The sequence below is a fragment of the Capsicum annuum genome, chromosome 8 (genome assembly GCF_002878395.1).
Source record: "Capsicum annuum cultivar UCD-10X-F1 chromosome 8, UCD10Xv1.1, whole genome shotgun sequence".
NCBI lineage: Eukaryota > Viridiplantae > Streptophyta > Magnoliopsida > Solanales > Solanaceae > Capsicum > Capsicum annuum.
The window spans coordinates 58783494-58804268 of record NC_061118.1 but is presented as its reverse complement, the minus strand read 5'-3'; the positions used below and the strand labels follow the sequence as shown (position 1 = coordinate 58804268).

The window sequence follows — 20775 nt, the reverse complement described above, 5'->3', positions numbered from 1 at the left end:
TCATGTACAATTTATTTATTTTCATATGTATTGATTAGTGGTAGTTGGAGGCGTGTCCCAGCAATCTATAGCCAGTATAGTAGAGGCTTCATAGATGTCAGTCAGAGTCAGTCATGTATATTTTAGAAATGACTAAGTCCCTAAAACTTAGTGATATTTTCAGGACTTAAGCCCCTTATGCATGCAACTAGAAGCTGAACTGAGCTAGGAATAATACAGGATATTACAACTTTGTTTGATCTCGGTTTAACATTTTCGTATGTGTTTGCTTATTTTGCAACATTGTTGGGTTACGGTCAGAGTGCTTATCTGTGCCACTGTGTTTATTCTCATAGGTCATTCTTTACCAGTGGATCGGGTGTATAGATCTTGTTTGGTGACTGTTTGGGAGTTTGATACTCAAATTGATCTCATTATCCTAGATATGGTAGATTTTGATGTGATTCTAGGCATGGATTGTCTATCTCCTTACTATGCGGTCTTGGATTGTTTTGCTAAGACCGTAACCTTAGCCTTGCCTGACGTACCCCCAGTTGTGTAGATTTGCTCTGTTAGTTGCATACCAACGAGGATTATTTGTTACATTTGGGATAGGAGACTGATATTGGGGGGTTGTGAGTCATTTCTTGCATTTATTTCTTACACGATCCGAACTCGAGCCTTGCCGTGTCAGGTATCTCAAGTCCAACCAGGACCGGAGATCACCCCCAATACCCAAACCATCGCCTACCTTACACCATACGTTTGATGAATTCTAAACATATAACAATATATGAGAATTTCAATAAGGAAAAAAATAAACCATTAAAATAAGTCTATAACCAAAACCAACCGTTTCAAACCAAACATACAACAAATACCGATACCAATGCTAGCATCAATATAAACACCGCCCATGTCCCAGTAGTTCGACAAAGCCTCTAATCAAAACCATAGAATATTCGGTCGGGACATGCCCTCGACCATAGTCAAAACTTAGACCAAAGGAATAGTAAAGTCAGAAAGTAATCCATAGAATGAAATGGAGTCGTTCAAAGTATGGAAACTCACCACTTCATTCTGACTCAAAAGTTATCCTCGAATCACCTAGTTACTGAGCAGAAGGAGAATAAGTATGACCAATTCTTGCATTGCATGGGGATACAACGTACGAAAATAGTTAGCGGGGTGAACGGTAGCATGAAACTCAGGAATAAGGATAACATAATGATATGATCAATAGTTTAAAATCATTCAAAGGCCAACTCACTTAAACAAATGCAAATACATATTTATATATATCACATGTTGAGATAAGGAACAAGGCTTAACGTGCTTTTCAAAATCTTAACCTGGATTTGTATCTCAATCGTCATATAATAGTATCCATGGGCTATATGGGCTAGCTCTTACCCCTGGTCAGGCCCCAGTGCATGTAACCGCACGAACTGAAGAATAATCTCATATATATGCACATTAGGGACTCGAACCCTCAAACATATACCAAGGTGACTTAAGAACCAACTCATATAATGATTTACTGGGGACTCGAACCTCCCTAATCATGAAATAATTATAAGGGGAATTCGAACCTCCCTGGTCACTTTGACCCCTACATTAGCAAACGCAGTTTCCAGTATCAGTCACTTGGACCTCCACTTTCACAACTCAGCTACACAACCCCAATTAGAGCCCAATTAAAATAGTTGTCACACATTCCCATTCAATGAACCATGATACCTATTTAGGCATACGTTGTTAGTATCATCATACCAACAATACTTGCAAGTTAACACATCATGCCAAAACAACTTCCACTAACTTAGGGAGAACAACTCCTTCTGGTCATTAATACAGATTGGGGAAACACCGACTCCCTTTGTTAATTAAATCATACAATTGTATTTCTAATATTTCTAAATATCATCCATTAGTTCATGACTAGTTCAGTTTTTTAAAATTTTCATAGTTCTCATAACTAAAACCAATTTCACATTATAGGGTTGGGGTTATAACCACTTCAGAAGTCACAAGTTTGGGAAAGTCACAATTCCCTAGTTCATTCACTATACCCATGCACCCAAAAGTTCAAAACCATATTAAAAGCATGAATATATATATATATATATATAAACCATGGGAAACATTGTTCAATTCATAACATTCAAAAACTCCCAACCTTTGTTTTCAAAAACCATAACAATAACCTTATGAACAACACTCTAAATTACATGATTTTTTAAAAATTAAAAATGAGGAAAGAGTAACATGCCTTAATTAACTAAGAAGTACAGAGAGAAATCACCCTTGAAATCCCTAATTGATCAACCTTTGAAAACCCTAAGTGTTTTTGACCTTGAGAATTTGGGAGTGTTATGAGATATGTTTCTAAGAGCAAATGATGCCTTAAGAAAGTTATAAGATGTGGGTTTTTAAGTTGGACAAGAGGGAAAATGTCTAGAATGCCCTTAACATAATAGTTGGAAAGAATCATCTTTAGCTATGAGTCAACGCATTGACTTGTACCCATACCTTACAACTCATGACCACGAGTTACAACTAAGACACTGACTAGGACCCCCATACACTGCCCACCTTACGACTCCACCAACCCACTTATAAGAAGATCTTAGACTCGTAAGGTCTAGTCATGATCAACACAGAGCACAAAAAAATTAAACACTGAACATCTTACGATTTGAACCTACAACTCATAATATATCCTCACTACTCATAGTGAGCCACTTATAATTAGAGCAGAACCTTTCCATTAAGTTTTTATTTTTATTACGACTAGGTTATTACGAACCATAACCAAAACTCATGACTTGTCATAGTAAGTCGTGACTAAGATAGTGAGCCCAAAACTCAATAATTTTCAAGGGCTAAAAAGTTGGTGTTTTACATTCTCTCCCATTTGGATCATTCATCCTCACATTATAGGTCAAGGCAACACAAGCACGATTGGACTCAATATACCTCCACTTTTACTGTTAACTAAGTTAGAAAAAAAGATGCTGAGGATAACACATACATTATACATGATTTTATGGTGCAGAAAAAAAATGAATACTTGGATTTCATGTCCTCTTCTGCTTCCCAAGTAGCCTCTTCAACCTTATGTTACCTCCACAGAACCTTTACCAAAGCTACATCGTTCGTCCGCAATTGATGAACTTGCTAATCCAAAATTTCAACCAGGACTTCTTTATAAGACAAGGAATCTGAAATACCAACATCCTTTATAGGCACAATCTGCGATGGATCACCCACATACTTTCTCAACATTGACACGTGGAACACCGGGTGAATACAACTTAAATTGGAAGGCAACTCTAACTCATAGGCAATGCTTCCACCCTTATTCAAAACTAAGTAAGGGTCTAATACTGGGGGATGAGTTTCCCCTTCTTCCCAAATCACATTACTCCCTTCATGTTAGCCTTTAAGAACACCCAATCACTAATCCGGACTCCAACTCCCTACGCCTCACATCTATATAGGACTTTTAGCAAGTTTGGGTTGCTTTATGTCTATCCCAAATGACCTTTACCTTCTTCATCGCTTGATAAAACAAATTTGGACCAAACATCTCCACCTCACTAACCTCAAACCACCCAATGAGAACAATACCTCTTACTATACAATGCCTTAAAAGAAGCCATACCAATGCTAGAGTGATTACTATTATTATACGCAAACTTAATAAGAGGTAAATGATCGACCCAACTACCACCATAGACAATCACGCAAGATCGACAGCTATCTTCCAAGACTTGAACCATCCTTTCCACTTGTACATTCATCTGTAAGTGGAAAACAGTACTAAGGATCACCTTAATTACCAAAGCTCTCTGAAACTAATGCCAAAAAATGCATGATAATTGAGTACCGTAATATGATATGATAGAAATAGGCACCCCATATGACTTCACAATCTCTTGATGGAATATCTTCGCATAATACTCCACTGAATAATTAGTCCTTACTGGCAAAAAGTGAGCAGGCTTGGTCATTCTATCCACAATGACCAAAATTAAATCAAACTAATTCTAAGAATGAGGAAGACTGGTAACAAAATCCATATTAATTACTAACCACTTCCATACAGGAAACTCAATCTCTTGATACAACCCTTCAGGCCTCAGGTGCTCAACCTTAACTTATTGACACACAATGAATTTAGCCATAAAACTTGACACATCTCACATCATATTGTTCCACAAATAAATCTCCTTAAGATCATGATACATCTTTATCAAACCAAGATGAATGACGTAACGTGACTCATGAGCCTCAGCCATGATCATCTCTCTCAACCCATCTACATCAGGAACACATAATCTGCCTTTGTACCTCAAGATACCATTACCACTGATCTCAAAAGCTACAACTTGTTGATGACCCTAATCTCCCTGAATCTTTGTTAAGATAGGATCCAGTACCTACGTTTTCTTTATTTTAGCAGCAAGGGATGACTTAGACACTTCTTGTACAAATACACCACCATCCTCAAAGTCTAAGAGATGAACTACAAGGTTAGCCAAACTATGGATATCCTTCACTAATTCCCATTTCTCTTTATCTACATGAGCTAGACTCTCCACAGATAACCTGCTAAGAGCCTCAACAACTACATTAGCATTTTCTAGGTGATAATGGAGACTAATGTCATAGTCCTTCAGCAACTTAAGCCACCTCTTTAACCTAAGATTCAACTTTTTTTAGGTGAAAATATATTGTAGGTTCTTATGATCTAAAAAGATATCCAAATGAACTCCATACAAATAGTGATACTAGAAATTTAACACAAACACCAGAACCAATAACTCTAGGTCATGAGTTGGGTAATTCTTCTCATGAACTTCAAACTTCCTAGAAGCATAGGCCACCACCCTACCATGCTGCATCAACATATAACCAAGTCCCATATGGGATGCATTACAATAGATAAAAAAACCATCAGCACCTTTAGGCAGATTCAAAATAGGAGATGAAGTCAACTTATCTTTAAAATTCTAAAAACTACCCTCACAAGTGATCTGAGATGGATTTATGCATGTCAGTGTTGTTATCCTACCTTATTTATCCTTATTTTAAGGACAACTAATGTGATTAATGGGTTAATATTGACATAAAAAAACATATAAGTGTTTAAGTATGTGATTACAATTCTTAAAGGTGTTTTCAAACAAGATTGGAACCAATTTGGTCATTTAGTGTTCAAATCAGAAACTAGTGTTACTAGCTTGAGCTAGGTGTCGTTCTAGTGTATCTCGATGGATTAAGTTGTGTTTCATGAGTTTGTAATGGTATGACTGTGTAATTATGTATGGAAAAACTTGTTTCTAATGTTCAAGGTTCAATTGAACAGAGCCAAGAGTCAAAATAATAAATTAAAGATCAATGTGGGCAAGCCTAGTCTTAGCTTGAGTTTCTAGTTCACTGTTCTTGATATTGTGTTGGTGTGAGCTCTAATCTATGGTGTACGATAATGTACGATGTTTAGTGAGTTGATTTAGATGATATACAAAGGATATACAAGATTTACATGAAATATAAACAACACCACAAGGCTTGGTATGGAGGATAAATGCACAAATAAAGTTGGACGTCAAAAGTGAAATTATAGTGAAGCCTCGTGTTGAGATAGTATCACGACTTTCACTCCACATTTGCAGGACTTACATCATGAACTCCTCACCACCTTTTTAGGCCTCACATTGTGACTCCATCCTCAAGATCCTGCCAAATGCGTCGCACCATCCATTCCACACACGACCAAATGCCTTTGCTTATAAGTAGGACTTATTTACTAGTTGTTTGACACCATGGACGTCTTGGATCTTTGGAGAGGGGTTGATAAACACTTATTTTAGGATTTATATCTCTTTATTTTAGCTTTTTAAGGTATTATATCATTTATTCAATTAATTTGATTACGGTTATGTCTATTAGCGGCTAAACACCCCCTTTCTGGGGTTAAGGCCAAACACATGTTTACTTTTGCTTTGAATTTAGTTTTTTTGGATTTATATCATATTTGGTTGTTTTTTTTATCCTTATTATCACTATTTTAAGGATTCACAACCCTTAGAATACATATATTGTCGACCTTGCAAACTCAGGAGGGTGAATAGGAAGATAGAACATGGGGATAGATAGAGTAAGGTTCTTATTCTTTATGAAATAAGGAATTTGAATTAGCAAATAGGATAGAGATATACCTATAAGCCTTGCTTGGTTCACATTTAGGATAATATCTTAATTCATCTAATTAGATTATTACATCCTCGCTTAATAAAGTTGTTGTAATGACCGGTTAGGTAGAAGGTTTGAGTTCTGGAGACCATGATCATAGGATAATCCCTATGAGTGAACGGCCAAGATAAGTAATCTAACGAACGAAGATAAACCCTATGAGTCAACGACCAAGATAAGTAATCTAACAAACGAAGTTCAATAGCATAGTATGATTGTTCAAAGTGCTTTTACCCTGGGTTTTCATCCATTGATTGTCCAAAGTCTTTACCTGTCTGCATTACTTTAGTTTACTTTTAATTATAACTTTCAATACTCCGTTGGTTACGATTACACTATTTAATCTCAATTGTTAACTAGAATTGGATAGTTTCTTAACACAAGTCTCTGAGGGATCGATATTCGGCCTTATTTGAGGCCACTGTATTACATGGTGAGACCATGTACGCTTTCATTATACTTGGGAGCGATCAAGTTTTGGTGCCGTTGTTAGGGACTTATAAATTAGCAACTATTTTTGTCTTAGTTTTACTTTTTAGATTTCTTTGGTGCATTACTCTTGGACTTGGTATTGAATTTGTATGAAATAGGTTTGCGGATTAGTAAGTTGGCAAGGGATAGAGATTTCGTAGAACCAATTCCCAAACCAGAGAAACGCTTTCATCAATAAAGGAGAGAAGTAATCTATCTACCCCATATCTCACAATTTCAAGAGGAACAAGACAGTCCTTCTCTAATGGCTGAAGATCAACCATCCTGCAGAATAGTTTGAGAAGCGGTGATCCCACTTCTAACAAATTTGGCCTTCCCTTTTCAGAAACCACTTAATAGAGGTAACTTTAAGCTGAAACAGAACATGGTGCAACTTTTGATCAGCAGTGGACAGTTTATGGGTCTTTCACATGAAAATCCACAAGTCCATTTGCAATACATCCTTGAGATCAGTGACACCTTTATCCCTACGGGTGTGTCAACTAATTATGTTTGGCAGACAATATTCCTCTTTTCACTAGTAGGGGAAGCAAAGAAGTTGTTGAACGCTGAGCCGGCAAGTTCAATTACAACTTGGGATAACTTAGTCCAGAAATTCCTCATTCGATTTTCCATCTGGCAAGACTATGAGACTGTGCAATGAGATTGTTTACATCAAACAGAAGCCAGATGAGAACTTATATAATGCATGGGAGATATTCAAAGCCCTTTTTCAGGACTGTCCACATCATCAACAGTCCCGTAGGGTAGTGCTCAAAATTTTGTCGAGGCACTTGATCATAACACAAAAATTTTACTAGATTCAGCAGCAGGTGGTCAAGAATTGGAATTGATGTATGATGAGTTGTATACCTATTGAACCGAATCGCTCAAGGAAATCTTGAATGGTATTCAAACTCAAGAAATGATACAAAGAAGATTGCAGGTGTGTTGTAAGTGGACCAGTTTACTGCTTTATCTACCCAGATTACTGCACTGCAAAAATTAGTTGAATACTAAGTTCAAAAATATGATGTTGGGGGTTACACATCCTGTAGCAATAATGAATGCAATTCAACAGACAAGTACTTTATGTGTGGTCCATGGCAATAAAGACCATTTTATAGATATTTGTGTTGCCAATCCTGAGTCACTGGTGTTTGTGGGAAATGTTCAAAGGCTGAATTTTGGGAACGCCAACAATTTAAAGCGGTAGACTCAGCCACCAAATAAACCATGGAACACTCAACAACAACAGTTTCAGTAGTAATAGGTTCAACGGAATAGGCTACTAGAAATATGGAAGAGATGTTGATACAAATTTTAGCTTTTTTAGAATAATTAAAAAAGATATAAAGATCCAACAAGAAGATATGAAGAGCCAACAAGCAACTACGAGGAACTTGGAGTTGCAGATAGGTCAGCTAGAAGTAAGACAAAATAGCAGGCCTCAGGGTGGTTCGCTAAATAATACTGAAAATCCTAAAAAAGTAATGAAAATACTTTGAGGAGTGGTTAAAATCTGAATGAAAAACCTCTAAAGAAAACTAAGGAGGTAGATGCTGATTTAGTTCCTAAATAGGTAGATGACCAATCGGCTAAAAATTTGAGGAAGTCTAAGTACTAGAAAATTAAAGTTGCTGAACAGGTGATGCAGAGACTGCTACCACTGTTCGCATAAAGACTTATAAAAGCAAAGGAGGATGCATGCTTCAAGAAGTTCTTTGACATGTTCAGAGAGCTTCACATTAACTTTCTTATTTTAGATGTTTTACAGGGTATGCTCAAGTATTCTAAGTATTTGAAGGATGAGGTCACTAACAAAATTAAGTTGCAGTATAATAAGACAGTACCACTCACTAAAGAGTGCAACTCTATGGTGATGTAGAAGATGCTTAAAAAGATCAAATATCATGGAAGATTCACCCTCCCTATTTAAATTAGCAATAATGAGGTGGTCCATGCACTGAGTGATTTGGGGGTGAATGTCAACTTGATGGCCCTATCTTTATTTAACAAGATGGGACTAGGAAAGCCGAGACCAAGCACTGTAATACTTCAAATGGCAAACCAGATAATATCCCATCTCAAAGAAATCATAGAGGGTGTTCTCGTCAAGGTTGGTAAGCCTATTAGTCCTATTTATTTTAGTGTTTTGGATTTAAAGGTCGATCAAAGAATGCCAATCATCTTGGGATAACTATTTTTGGTAATGAGAGGGGCTTTGATGGATGTGAGAGAGAGTATGCTCATAATGAGGATGGATGATGAAGAGGCAGTTTTCTGTGGAGTCTATTCCATAGAAGACCTCTTTAAACTTCCTGATTGAGCAGCCCATGACTCAAATATCTAAGCCCAAAATAATGTAGATTGATGAGACTAAAAAGGCTATTGTTAAGAGAGTTGTTGACCTTGAGATTTCACACTCAAGAGTTTAGGAATGAATAAGAAGATGGAGTCTGAGTGCAAGGAAGAGGTTGAAGGAAAATGGATAATCTGCATATTAGGTCATGCCAAGACACTAAATCAGGTGCTTCTTGGGAGACAACCTAAGTTAAGGTATGTTTTATTTTAGCTTTTTAGATTTTACTTCACAATTTTTTTTTGTTGAGTCACAGGTTGATGAGAAGTCTTAGTACCAAAAAACCTGAGCTAAGGAGCATGGCAAAGACTAAGTGTGGGCTCCAGTAACCTCTTTGATGTATTAGATGTTAATAGCTAGTCCTAAAGGCCTCAGGGAGTATTTCTATCTCTACTTTTAAGTATACTTTAGGGACAAAGTAGATTTTTAAGAGCGGAGAAGGGCAATTCCCTATTTTTGGAGCAATTTAATAGTTTTTATGTTAGGAATAAGTGTGTGATGTTCTTGTTGGTGTTATATGTGATTGTATGATGTAAGTGTTTTTGTTGAAAAAGCTTGTTGATTATGTGAATTACTACTTTTGAGACTCCAAGGCTTATTATTATGACTCTTGTCCTTGTTGACTTAATGTCAAATTTATGTGATTCCTTAGTTAAGAGTATATGATGATCCTACTTGAGTTGAGCATGTTCCATGTGTGTGTAAGTTTCTTGTATATTCCTTATTATACTTGATATCTAGAACTTGCCTGGTGTGTGCGCAAAGTGAAATAAAGAGTGTGGGATTAGGATATGATTTAGGCATTTCTTTGATATCCATGTTTCATAACTTTTTTTGACCTACCCTCATGCATAATCCTATTTAACCCCATTAAGCCTTTAGCCTATTTTCTTTGACAGCCTTATTTATAGCCTAATTTCCTTTCTTGATTGACCATAATTTTATCCAAAGATCTTAAGCGCTTTACTTGAAATATAATTGAGTTAAGGAGTTGGAAGTTCAAGAAGAAAAAGATAAAGTTGAAGCCCCTAGTAATAGCTATTGGTCTTAAAAAAATTATATGTGTTGTGGTTGGGAGTCGAGTAATGAAAAGAATAATTTTTTTTCAAGTTGAATAAGTTGGGCATAGATAATACTCTTACCATAGTATATGTGAGTGACCTTAATAAGATGGATCAAAACAAAAGATAAGGGTTGACAGAAATGTTGTAATTAGGTTGTTAAAGGTGAATTAGTTGTATAATGTGATGTATTAAAGTGCTTAGGGAATATAGTCATTATTACGGGCCAAAATAGTTCTTCCCCGCCCCTTAGCCTACATTACAACCCTTAAAGACCTATTTGATCCTAAGGTTCATCATTCTGATATTAGTGGAGTACTACACTAAGGACAAGCATATGGTTCATCTTGTGTAACTTGTGAATTTCTTTTTAGAATGAGCACAATTTGATTCTTGTAGCCATTCTGTGATAAATTGCTTTTGTGTGAGTAATTATGAGTACCTCTATGATTGTAAAAAAACATGTTTAATGATAGTTGGGTGAATTTTATGATGTCTTTTATTGAACAATATGTATGAGTTCCAATTAGGTGAGTCAATTCTTTAGGCTAGGATATTTTGATGTAGTGTTCTTGAAATTTCAATTGTATTTGTAACAAGCTTAGTGTAGAAACTTGCATTCTGTGTAGTCATTGCAGTACTAGCTTGAGTGTCTTTCTTGTAGTATAAGTGTAGGGTCACTTCAGCGTATGATACTTAGAGTAAAAAGTTGTTTAACGAGGAACAAGGTTTTAAGTTTGGGGTGATGATCTGTGGTGGATTTATGCGCCTTAGTGTTGTTATCCTAGCTTATTTATCCTTGTTTTGAGGAAAACTAGTGTTACTAATGGGTTAATATGGGCATAAACAATAATATAAGTGTTTAAGTATGTGATTACAATGTTAAAAGGTGTTTTCACAAAAGTTTGGAACCAATTCGGTCATTTAGAGTTCTAATGAGAAAACTAGTGTTACTAGCTTAAGCTTGGTGTTGTTCTAGTCTATCTCGATGGATAATAATGTGTTTAATGAGTTCCTAATGGTATGAGTTTGTAATTATGGGTGTAAAAACTTTTTTATAATGTTCAAGGGTCAACTGAATCAAGCGAAGAGTCAAAACATTAAGTTAAAAATCAACATGGGCAAACATAGTCTTAGCTTGAGTTTCTAGTTCACCGTTCTTGATATTGTGTTGTTTTGAGATGCAATCCATGGTTTATGATGATTTAATATGCTTGGTGAGTTTATTTCTATGATATAATAAGGATATAAAAGATGGATATGAAGAGGAAACAACACCACAAGGCTTAGGATAGAGGACAAATGCACAAAATAAATTTGGATGTCAAAAATGAAATTCCAGTGAAGCCTCGCTTTGAGATCGCATCACGACCTCCACTCTACCTTTCCAGGACTCACTTCACGAATTCCACTCAACCTTTATAGGCCTTGCGTCATGACCCCATCTCCAAGATCCTGCCCAACACGTCGTACCACCCATTCCACACTGGGCCAAACACCTTTGCTTATAAATAGGACTCATGTATTAGTTGTTTGAAACCTTGGATGTCGTGGAGCTTTGTATAGGGACTGATAAAAAATTATTTTAGGGTTTATATCTCTTTACTTTAGTTTTTTAATGGATTATATCATGTATTCAATTACTTTGATTACGGTTATGCCTATTAGTGGCTAGACTCCCCCTTTCAGGGGTTAAGGCCAAGAACATGTTTCTTTAGCTTTGAATTGAGTTTTTTTGGATTTATTATCATATTTTTTTTGTTTTTTAGTTGACCCTTAGAATACATAAATTGTCGACTTTGTAAACTCAGGAGGGCGAATAAGAAGATAGAACATGGGGATATATAGAGTAAGGTTCTCATTTTTTTATGAAAAAAGGAATTTGAATTCGAAAATACAATAGAGATATTCATAATAGCCTTGATTGTTCACATGTAGGATGATATATTAATGCATCTAATTATATTATTACATCCTTACTCAATGATGTAGTTTTAATGTCCAGATAGGTAGAAGGTTAGAGGTTAGGAGACCATGATCATACCATAAACAGTACGAATCAACAACCAAGATAAGTAATCTGACGAGCGAAGTTCAATTGTGATTATTTGTAGTACTTTAACCCTTACTTTTCATCCAATAATTGTCTGAAGTCTTTACTTGTCCGCATTGCTTTAGTTTACTTTTAGTTATAACTTTCAAAACTCTTTTGGTTACGAATTCACTAGTTAAACTAGAATTGGATAGTTTCTTAACACAAGTCTCTGAGGGATCAATTTTCGGCTTTATTTGAGGCCACTATATTACTTGGTGAGACCACATACACTTGCGTGTGCGCTTGGGTGCAATCAAATTTTTTACGCCGTTATCAGGGACTTGTAATTAGCAACTATTTTTGCTTTAGTTTTACTTTTTAGATTTCTTTGGTGCTTTACTCTTGGTCTTGGTATTGAATTTTTAGGAAATAGGTTTGCAGAGTAGTAAGTTGGCTAGGGATACAGATTTGGTTAAACCAAGCCCCAAACCTGAGTAATGCATCCATCAACGAATGAGAGAAGCAATCCTTCTCCCTCATATCACATAATTTAAAGAGGAACAAGACAATTATGCTCTAATGACTGAAGATTAACCAGCCCGCAAGACAGTTTGAGAATTAGCAATCCCACTTCCGAAAAATTTGACCCCCCCTTTTTTGAAATCGGCTGTAGGAGGTAACTTTGAGCTGAAACAGAACATGGTGCAACTTTTGATTAGTAGTGGACAGTGTATGGGGCATTCACATGAAGATCCATAAATCCATCCATGGAACTTCCTTAAGATCAGTGACACATTCATCCCTATGGTTGTGTCAACTAATTATGTTAGGCTGGCATTATTCCCCTTTTCACTGTTGGGGGAACCGAATTAGTGGTTGTACACTGAGCTGGTAAGTTCAATCACAACTTTGGATAAATTAGCTCAAAAATTAATCATCTGATTCTTTTCATCTGGCAAGACTATGAGACTGTGTAGTGAAATTGTGTGCTTCAAACAAAAGCCAGATGAGAACTTATATCATACATGGGAGACATTCAAAGCCCTTCTTTGGGACTATCCACATCATCAATAGTCCAATGAGATACTAGCTCACACTTTTATTGAGGCACTTGATCACAACATGAATATTTTTCTAGATTCAGCTGCAGGTGGTCAAGCATTGGAATTAACGTATGATAAGCTCTATGCCTTGTTGAACCAAATTTCACAAAGGAATCCTGAATGGCATTTGGACTTAAGAAATGCTACAAAGAAGGTTGCAAGAGTATTAGGGTAGGACCAATTTATTGCTATAGCTGCCTTACTTGTTGCACTGCAAAATTAGTTGAATACTTAGTACAGAAATATGAAGTTGAAGGTTACATAGCCTGCAGCAAAAGTGAATGTAATTCAACAGATAAGTACTTGGTGCGTGTTTTATGGCAATAGCGACCATTTTGTAGATATGTGTGCTACCAGTACTGAGTTAGTGATGTTTGTGGGAAGTGTTAAAAAGTCGAATTATAGGAATGCCTACAATTTAAAGTGGAAGACTCAGCCACCAAATCAACTATGGAATGCTTAACAACAACAGTTTCAGCATTAATAGGTTTAAGGGAATTAGGCTACTAGTAATATGGAAGAGATGCTGATATAAGATTTTGCTTTTCAAGCAAAATTGACATCAGATATAAAGATCCATATAGAATATATGAAGATATAGCAAGCGGCTATAAGGAGCTTTGAGTTGTGGATAGGTAAGCTAGCTGCAAAAAAAAATACCAAGCCTCAAGGTAGTTTTCCAAGTGATATTGAAAATCCTAAACAAGTAATGGTAATCACTTTAAGAAGTGGTAAAGAGCTTAATTCAGAACCTCCAAAGAAAATTAAGGAGGTAGATGCTGATTTGGTTCCTAAACAGGTAGATAACCAAGCTGCTAAAAATTTGAGGAAGTTTGAGTACTCAAAAACAAAAATTACTGAATAAGTGAAGCAAAGACTACCACCACTGTTCCCGCAAAGACGTAGAAAAGCAAAGAAAGATGCATGCTTGAAGATTTTCTTTGACATGTTCAGAGACCTGCACATTAACCTTCCTCTTTTAGATGTATTATAGGGAATGCCCAAGTACGCTAATTACTTAAAGGATGTGATCACTAATAAAGTTAAAGTGCAATATGATAAGACCGTAGCACTCACTAAAGAGTGCAACTCTATGGTAATGCATAAGATGCATCAAAAGATCAAAGATCAAGGGAGATTCACCCTCTCTGTTTAAATTAGAATCAATGAGGTGGTCCATGAACTGAGTGATTTAGGCAAAAATATCAATCTGATGCCCCTATTATTGTTTAACAAGTTGGGAACGAGATAGCCGATACCCAGTACTCTGATACTTCAATTGGAAAACCAAACAATATCTCACCCCGAAGGAATCATATAGGGTGTTTTCATCAAGGTTAGTAAGTTTATAATTCCTTTTAATTTTATTGTTTTGGATTTTAAGGCTGATCAAAGAATGCCAATCATCTTGGGACATCCATTTTTGGTGACAAAAAGAGATTTAATAAATGTGAGAGGGGGTACGCTTACAATGAGGATGGATAACAAATAGGTAGTTTTGAAGGTTTACAAACTGCTCAACACACTATCCCACTATAATGATTTATGCATGATTACTGTGGTTGAAGGGGATAAGTGTGGGGTGGTGGAGTTTATTCCATAGAAGACCTCTTCAGACTTCCTTATTGAGTAGCCCAAGACTCCACCACCTAAGCCCAAAATGATGTAGATTGATGAGCTTGAAAAGGATATTGTTGAGAGATTTGTTGAGCTTGAGAGTTCACACTCAATAGATTAGAAATGAATAAGAAGATAGCATCCAAGTGTGAGGAAGAGGTTGAAGGAAAATGGATAAGTTACATATTTGGTCTTGCCACAACACTAAATTAGGCACTGCTTGGGTGACAACCTAAGTTAAGATATTTTTTATATTTAGCTTTTTAGTTTTTACTTCACTAGTTTTTATTTTTGTTGAGTCACAAATTGATAGGACGTTTGAGTATTAGAAAACCAGAGCTAATGAGCACGGAGAAGACTAAGTGTGGGTCCCCAGACCACCTTAAAGTATAAGATGCTACTATCTAGGCCTAGAGGCTTCAGGGAGTATTTCTATCACTATTTTTAAGTATATTTTATGGATAAAGTAGATTTTTAAGTGTGGGGTGGGTAAATTCCCAGTTTTAGGAGTAATTTAATATTTTTTATGTTGGGAATAAGTGTGGGATGTTCTTGTTGGTTATATATGTGATTTCATGATGCAAATGTTTTGGTTAAAAAAGCATGCTGATTATGTGAATTACTAATTTTGAGAATCCTAAGCTCATGATTATGACTCTTGTACTTGTTGGATTAATGTTGAATTCATGTATTGTTTAGTTAAGAGTATATGATGATCCTACTTGAGTTGAGCATGTGCCATGTGTGTAAGGTTTTTGTATATTCGTTGTTATACTCGATGTCAAGAATTTGCCTGGTGTGTGCACAAAGCGTAATAAAGAGTTTGTGTTGAGGATATGATTTAGGAATTTCTTTGATTGCCATGTTTCATACCTTTCTCTAACCAACCGTCGTGCATAATCCTAGTTAACCTCATTGAACCTTTAGTCTATTTTCTTTGGTAGCCTCATTTATATCCTAATCCCCTTCTTTGATTGATGCTAATTTGATCCAAAGATCTTAAGCTCTTTAGTTGAAATTTAATTGAGTTAAGAAGTTGGAAATTCAAGAAGAAAAAGGTGAAATTGAGAACCCTAGTAATAACTAATTCTATTCAAAAAAATGATATGTGTTGTGGTTGGGAATCAATAATGAAAAGAATAAAAAATTATTCAAATTGAATAAATTGGGATAGACAATACTCCCACCATAGTGTATGTGAGTAAGCTTGATAAGATGGGGAAAAACAAAAGATAAGGATAGACAGAAGTGGTGTAATTAGGTTGTTGAAGGTGAATTAGTTGTATAATGTGATGTATTAAAGATCTTAGGGAAGATAGGCATTATTACTAGCCAAAATAGTTCCTACTCGCCCCTTAGCCTACAGTACAACCCATAAAGACCTATTTGATCTAAAGCTTCATTATTATTATATTAGAGGAGTACTACACTAAGGACAATAATATGGTTCATCTTATGTAACTTGTGAATTCCTTGTGAGAGTGAGCGCAATTTGATTCTTGTACCTATTATGTGATAAATTGCTTTTGTGTGAGTAATTATAGGTAACTCTCATATTGTGAGGGAACATGTTTAATGACATTTGGGTTAATTTTATGATGTATTTTACTGAACAATATGTAAGATTTGCCAATTAGGTGAGTCAATTATTGAGTCTAGGATGTTTTGAAATAGTGTTCTTGAACTTTCAATTGTGTTTGTAACATGCTTCGGGTAGAAACCTGCATTCTGTGTAATCTTTGTAGTACTAGTTTGAGTGTCTTTCTTGTAGTAGAAGTGGAGGGTCACCTCAGCATATGATGCTTAGAGTAAAGATTTGTTAGAGTATTAACAAGGTTTTAAGTGTGGTGTGATGATCTGAGATGGATTTATACGCCTTAGTATTGTTATCCTAGCTTATTTAGCCTTTGAGGACAACTAGTGTTCTTAATGGGTTAATATTGATTTAAAAAAGCATCAAGTGTTTAATTAGGTGATTACAATGTTTAAATATGTTTTCAACCAAGTTTGGAACCAATTTGTTTATTTAGAGTTCAAACGAGAAAACTAGTGTTACTATCTTAAGCTAGGTGTCGTTCTAGTCTATATCAATGGATTATAATGTGTTTAATGAGTTACTAATGGTATGATTATGTAATTATGTGTCTATAAACTTTCTTATAATTTTCAATGGTCAATTGAATCAATCCAAGAGTCAAAATAGTAAGTTAAAGATCAATGTCGGAAGGCCTAGTCTTAACTTGAGTTTCTAGTTCACCATCCTTGATATTGTGTCGTTTTGAGCTCTAATATTTGGTGTATGATGATGTATAATTCTTGTTGAGATGATTTAGATGATATAATAAGGATATTCAAGCTTTACCTGAAGTTAAAACAACACCGCAAGACTTGGGATAGAGGATAAATACACAAAATGAAGTTGGACGTCAAAAGTGAAATACCAGTGAAGCCTCGCGTTGAGCTAGCATCACGACCTCCCCTCCACCTTTCAAGGCCTTGAATATCGACCTACACTCCACCTTTCTAAGCTTTTTTTCGTGACCCCATATCCAATATCCTGCCCAACGCGTCGCACCACCCATTCCACACATGGCCAAACGCCTTTCCTTATAAATAGAACTCGTGTACTAGTTGCTTGACACCTTGGACGTCTTGGATCTTTTGAGAGGGGCTGAAAAAAATTTATTTTAGGGTTTATATATATTTACTTCATCTTTTTAATGGATTATATCATGTATTAAATTACTTTGATTATGGTTATGTCTATTAGAAGCTAAACGCCCCCTTTCCGAGGTTAAGGCCAAGAACATGTTTACTTTCTCTATGAATTGACTTTGTTTGGATTGCTTATCATATTTGGTTGTTTGTTTATCCTTGTTATAACTATTTTAAGGATTTTTAACCCTTAGAATACAAATATTGTCAACCTTGTGAACTCGGGAGTGGGAATAGGAAGATAGAATATGGGGATAGATAGAGTAAGGTTCTCATTCTTTTATGAAATAAGGAAGTTGAATTAGCGAATAGGGTAGGGATATACCTAGAATCCTTTCTTGGTTCATTTGTAGGATGGTATCTTAATGCATATATTTGGATTATTACATCCTTGCTCAATGATATAGTTGTAATGTCCAGTTAGGTAGAAGGTTAGAGGTCGGGAGACCGTGATCATACGATAAACCCTATGAATCAACAACCAAGATAAGTTATCTAACGAACGAAGTTCCATAGTGTAGTATGATTGTTCATAGTGCTTTAGCACCGGGTTTTCATCCATTGATTCTCCAAAGTCTTTACTTGTCTTCATTATTTTAGTTTACCTTTAATTATAACTTTCAAAACTCTGTTGGTTACAATTGCACTAGTTAATCTCAATTGTTAAACTAGAATTGGTTAGTTTCTTAATAGAAGTCGCTGATGGATCGATATTAGGTTTTATTTAAGGACACTAAATTACTTGGTGAGACCAAATACACTTGTGTGTGCGCTTGGGAACGATCAACAAGAGTCAAACCATAAAAACTTTACCTTTTTCTAGGTCAACTAAGTCAACAGGGTAGCTATAGTCAAGATAATCTCCACAAATCTCCTATAGTAACCAGCTAAACCTAAGAAGCTCCAAATAACGGTTGAAGTCGTAGGACTAAGCCACTTCTTAACCATTGCAACCTACTGTGGATCCACCATGGTCCCTTCTCTAGAAATGACATGACCCGTAAAAGTAACAACTTTCAATTAGAATTCACACTTTTAATACTTAGCATACAAATGTTGATCTTTCAAGGTTTGTAACACAATACAAAGGTGATGGCATGATCAGTCTCACCCTTGGTTTACTCCAGAATATCATCTATAAATACGATGATGAACAAATCTAGAAACTAATGGAATACGCTATTCATCAAGTCCATGAATACCGTTGGGGCATTAGTCAAACCAGAAGACATGACTAAGAATTCATAATGACCATACCAGGTTCAGAAGGCAGTCTTAGGGATATCAACCTCCCTGATCTTTAGCTGATGATAACTAAACCTAATATTAATCTTAGAGAAACATCTAGAACCTTGAAGCTGGTCAAACAAATCATCAATTCGAGGAAGAGGATACTTATTCTTCCCTATAACCTTATTCAACTGATGGTAATAGATGCACATTCGAAGGTAACCATCCTTCATACAAACGAACAAAATAGGAGCACCCCAAGAAGTCACACTAGGACATATAAAACCTTTGTTGAAGAGGTATTTCAACTGCTCCTTAACCTCCTTCAACTCAGCTGGAGCCATTCTATAAGAAAAGATAGAGATAGGATGAGTGTTCAAAACAAGGTCAATCTAAAAATCACTCTCCTTAACGGGAGGGACACCAGGAAGATCGTCAGGAAAAAGCTAGGGAAATTCACTAACAATGGGAACGAATGTCAATAAAGGACCCTTTGAGTTTGAATCTTTAACCCAGACCAAATGATAGTGAAATCCCTTAGAAATCAATATCCTAGATTTAAGATATGATATGTACCTTCTCTTAGGAACTAGATAACCCCCTTCTCACTCAATGACCGAATCATTAGGGAATTTAAACATAACTTTACGGATTCAACAATCTAAGGAGAAATAGAACAAATATAACCAATCCATCCCTAATATGACATCAAAATCGACTATGTTTAACTCTGTCGAATCTACCAGAGTTTTTCTAGCACAAACAGATAACACACAATCCCTATAGACTCTTCTAGCAACCACAAAGTCACCCACCAGGGTTGAAATAGAAAAAGTATTAGGGATATACTCAGGATCGAGACAAAAATACACAGCCACAAATGGGGTCACAGAATAAAGAGTAGACCCTGGATCAAGCAAGTAACACACATCATGAGAAAAAAGTCATAATATACCAATAATAGCATCGAGAGATGTCTCAGAGTCCTAGCGGGTAGCAAGAGCATATAAGCAATTTCGGCTAGTGCCTGTACCAGAAGTAGAAATAGCACCCTTTGTTAAAGCTGATGAAGTGGCAACATGAATCTTATTTTCCCCCAAAGAAACCTTAGAAAGACCATCTCTTTGCAAATAAATAGAGTAATAATATTTAAAACACCTGTTCCTCCTTTATTCATAAAACTCATAATGCATTTAACTGCAGAATCTATAAGGAGGGTCTGATGGAGCGTACTAAGTATCACCAGCCTAAGATTAGGCACCCTATGACCTAAACCCACTATTCTACAAAAAACGACACTCACCTAGCAACTTTGGATAAGGATCACTAGCCATGGAGTAGGAACCAGAACTTCCCCACTTCTTCTTAGACCACTATCCACCATGTCTACCACTCTGCTGTTGACCTCCACCCTGATTAAAAAATTTAAACTTCTTATTCTGTCTTTCCCCTATATCTGCCTGCTACTTCTTCTCTTTCTCAACCTGTAGTATAAATATAACCAATCTAGAGATATCCATATTCTTATTCAACAAGGTAGCCTTACTCTTTAGAATCAAACCAGGGGACAATCCAAAGGCAAACTTTATCATTCTAGCCCCCATGCTAGACACTAACTCATGAGCTTATTAGGACAATAATGGAATCTCAAGGCATACTCCTTGAACGTTATCCTACCTTGCTTAAGATTAAAAAACTCTTTTGCTTTTGCCTTCCTCAACTCCTGAGGAAAGAAGAAGTCCAGAAAAGTATTAGAGAAATCATCCCACAATATAAATTCGGCATCATCTCCCCTAGACCATTCCCATTCCTCATACCATTAGTAGGATACATCCTCTAGTTAAAAGACAGTGAATTCTACACCCTCCATATTAGTGGCATGAATAACACAAAAGATTTTCTTCATCTCTTTAATGACACCATGAGGATACTCCTTAAGCT

General features: G+C 36.0%; 1 non-coding gene across 1 annotated transcript; it reads right to left on the bottom strand.

The window, feature by feature from the left end:
- Positions 1-7361: 7361 nt before the first annotated feature.
- Positions 7362-7468, bottom strand: LOC124886869. Its single transcript, XR_007044273.1, has one exon. It is a non-coding gene; the product is annotated as a small nucleolar RNA R71 (small nucleolar RNA).
- Positions 7469-20775: the final 13307 nt, after the last annotated feature.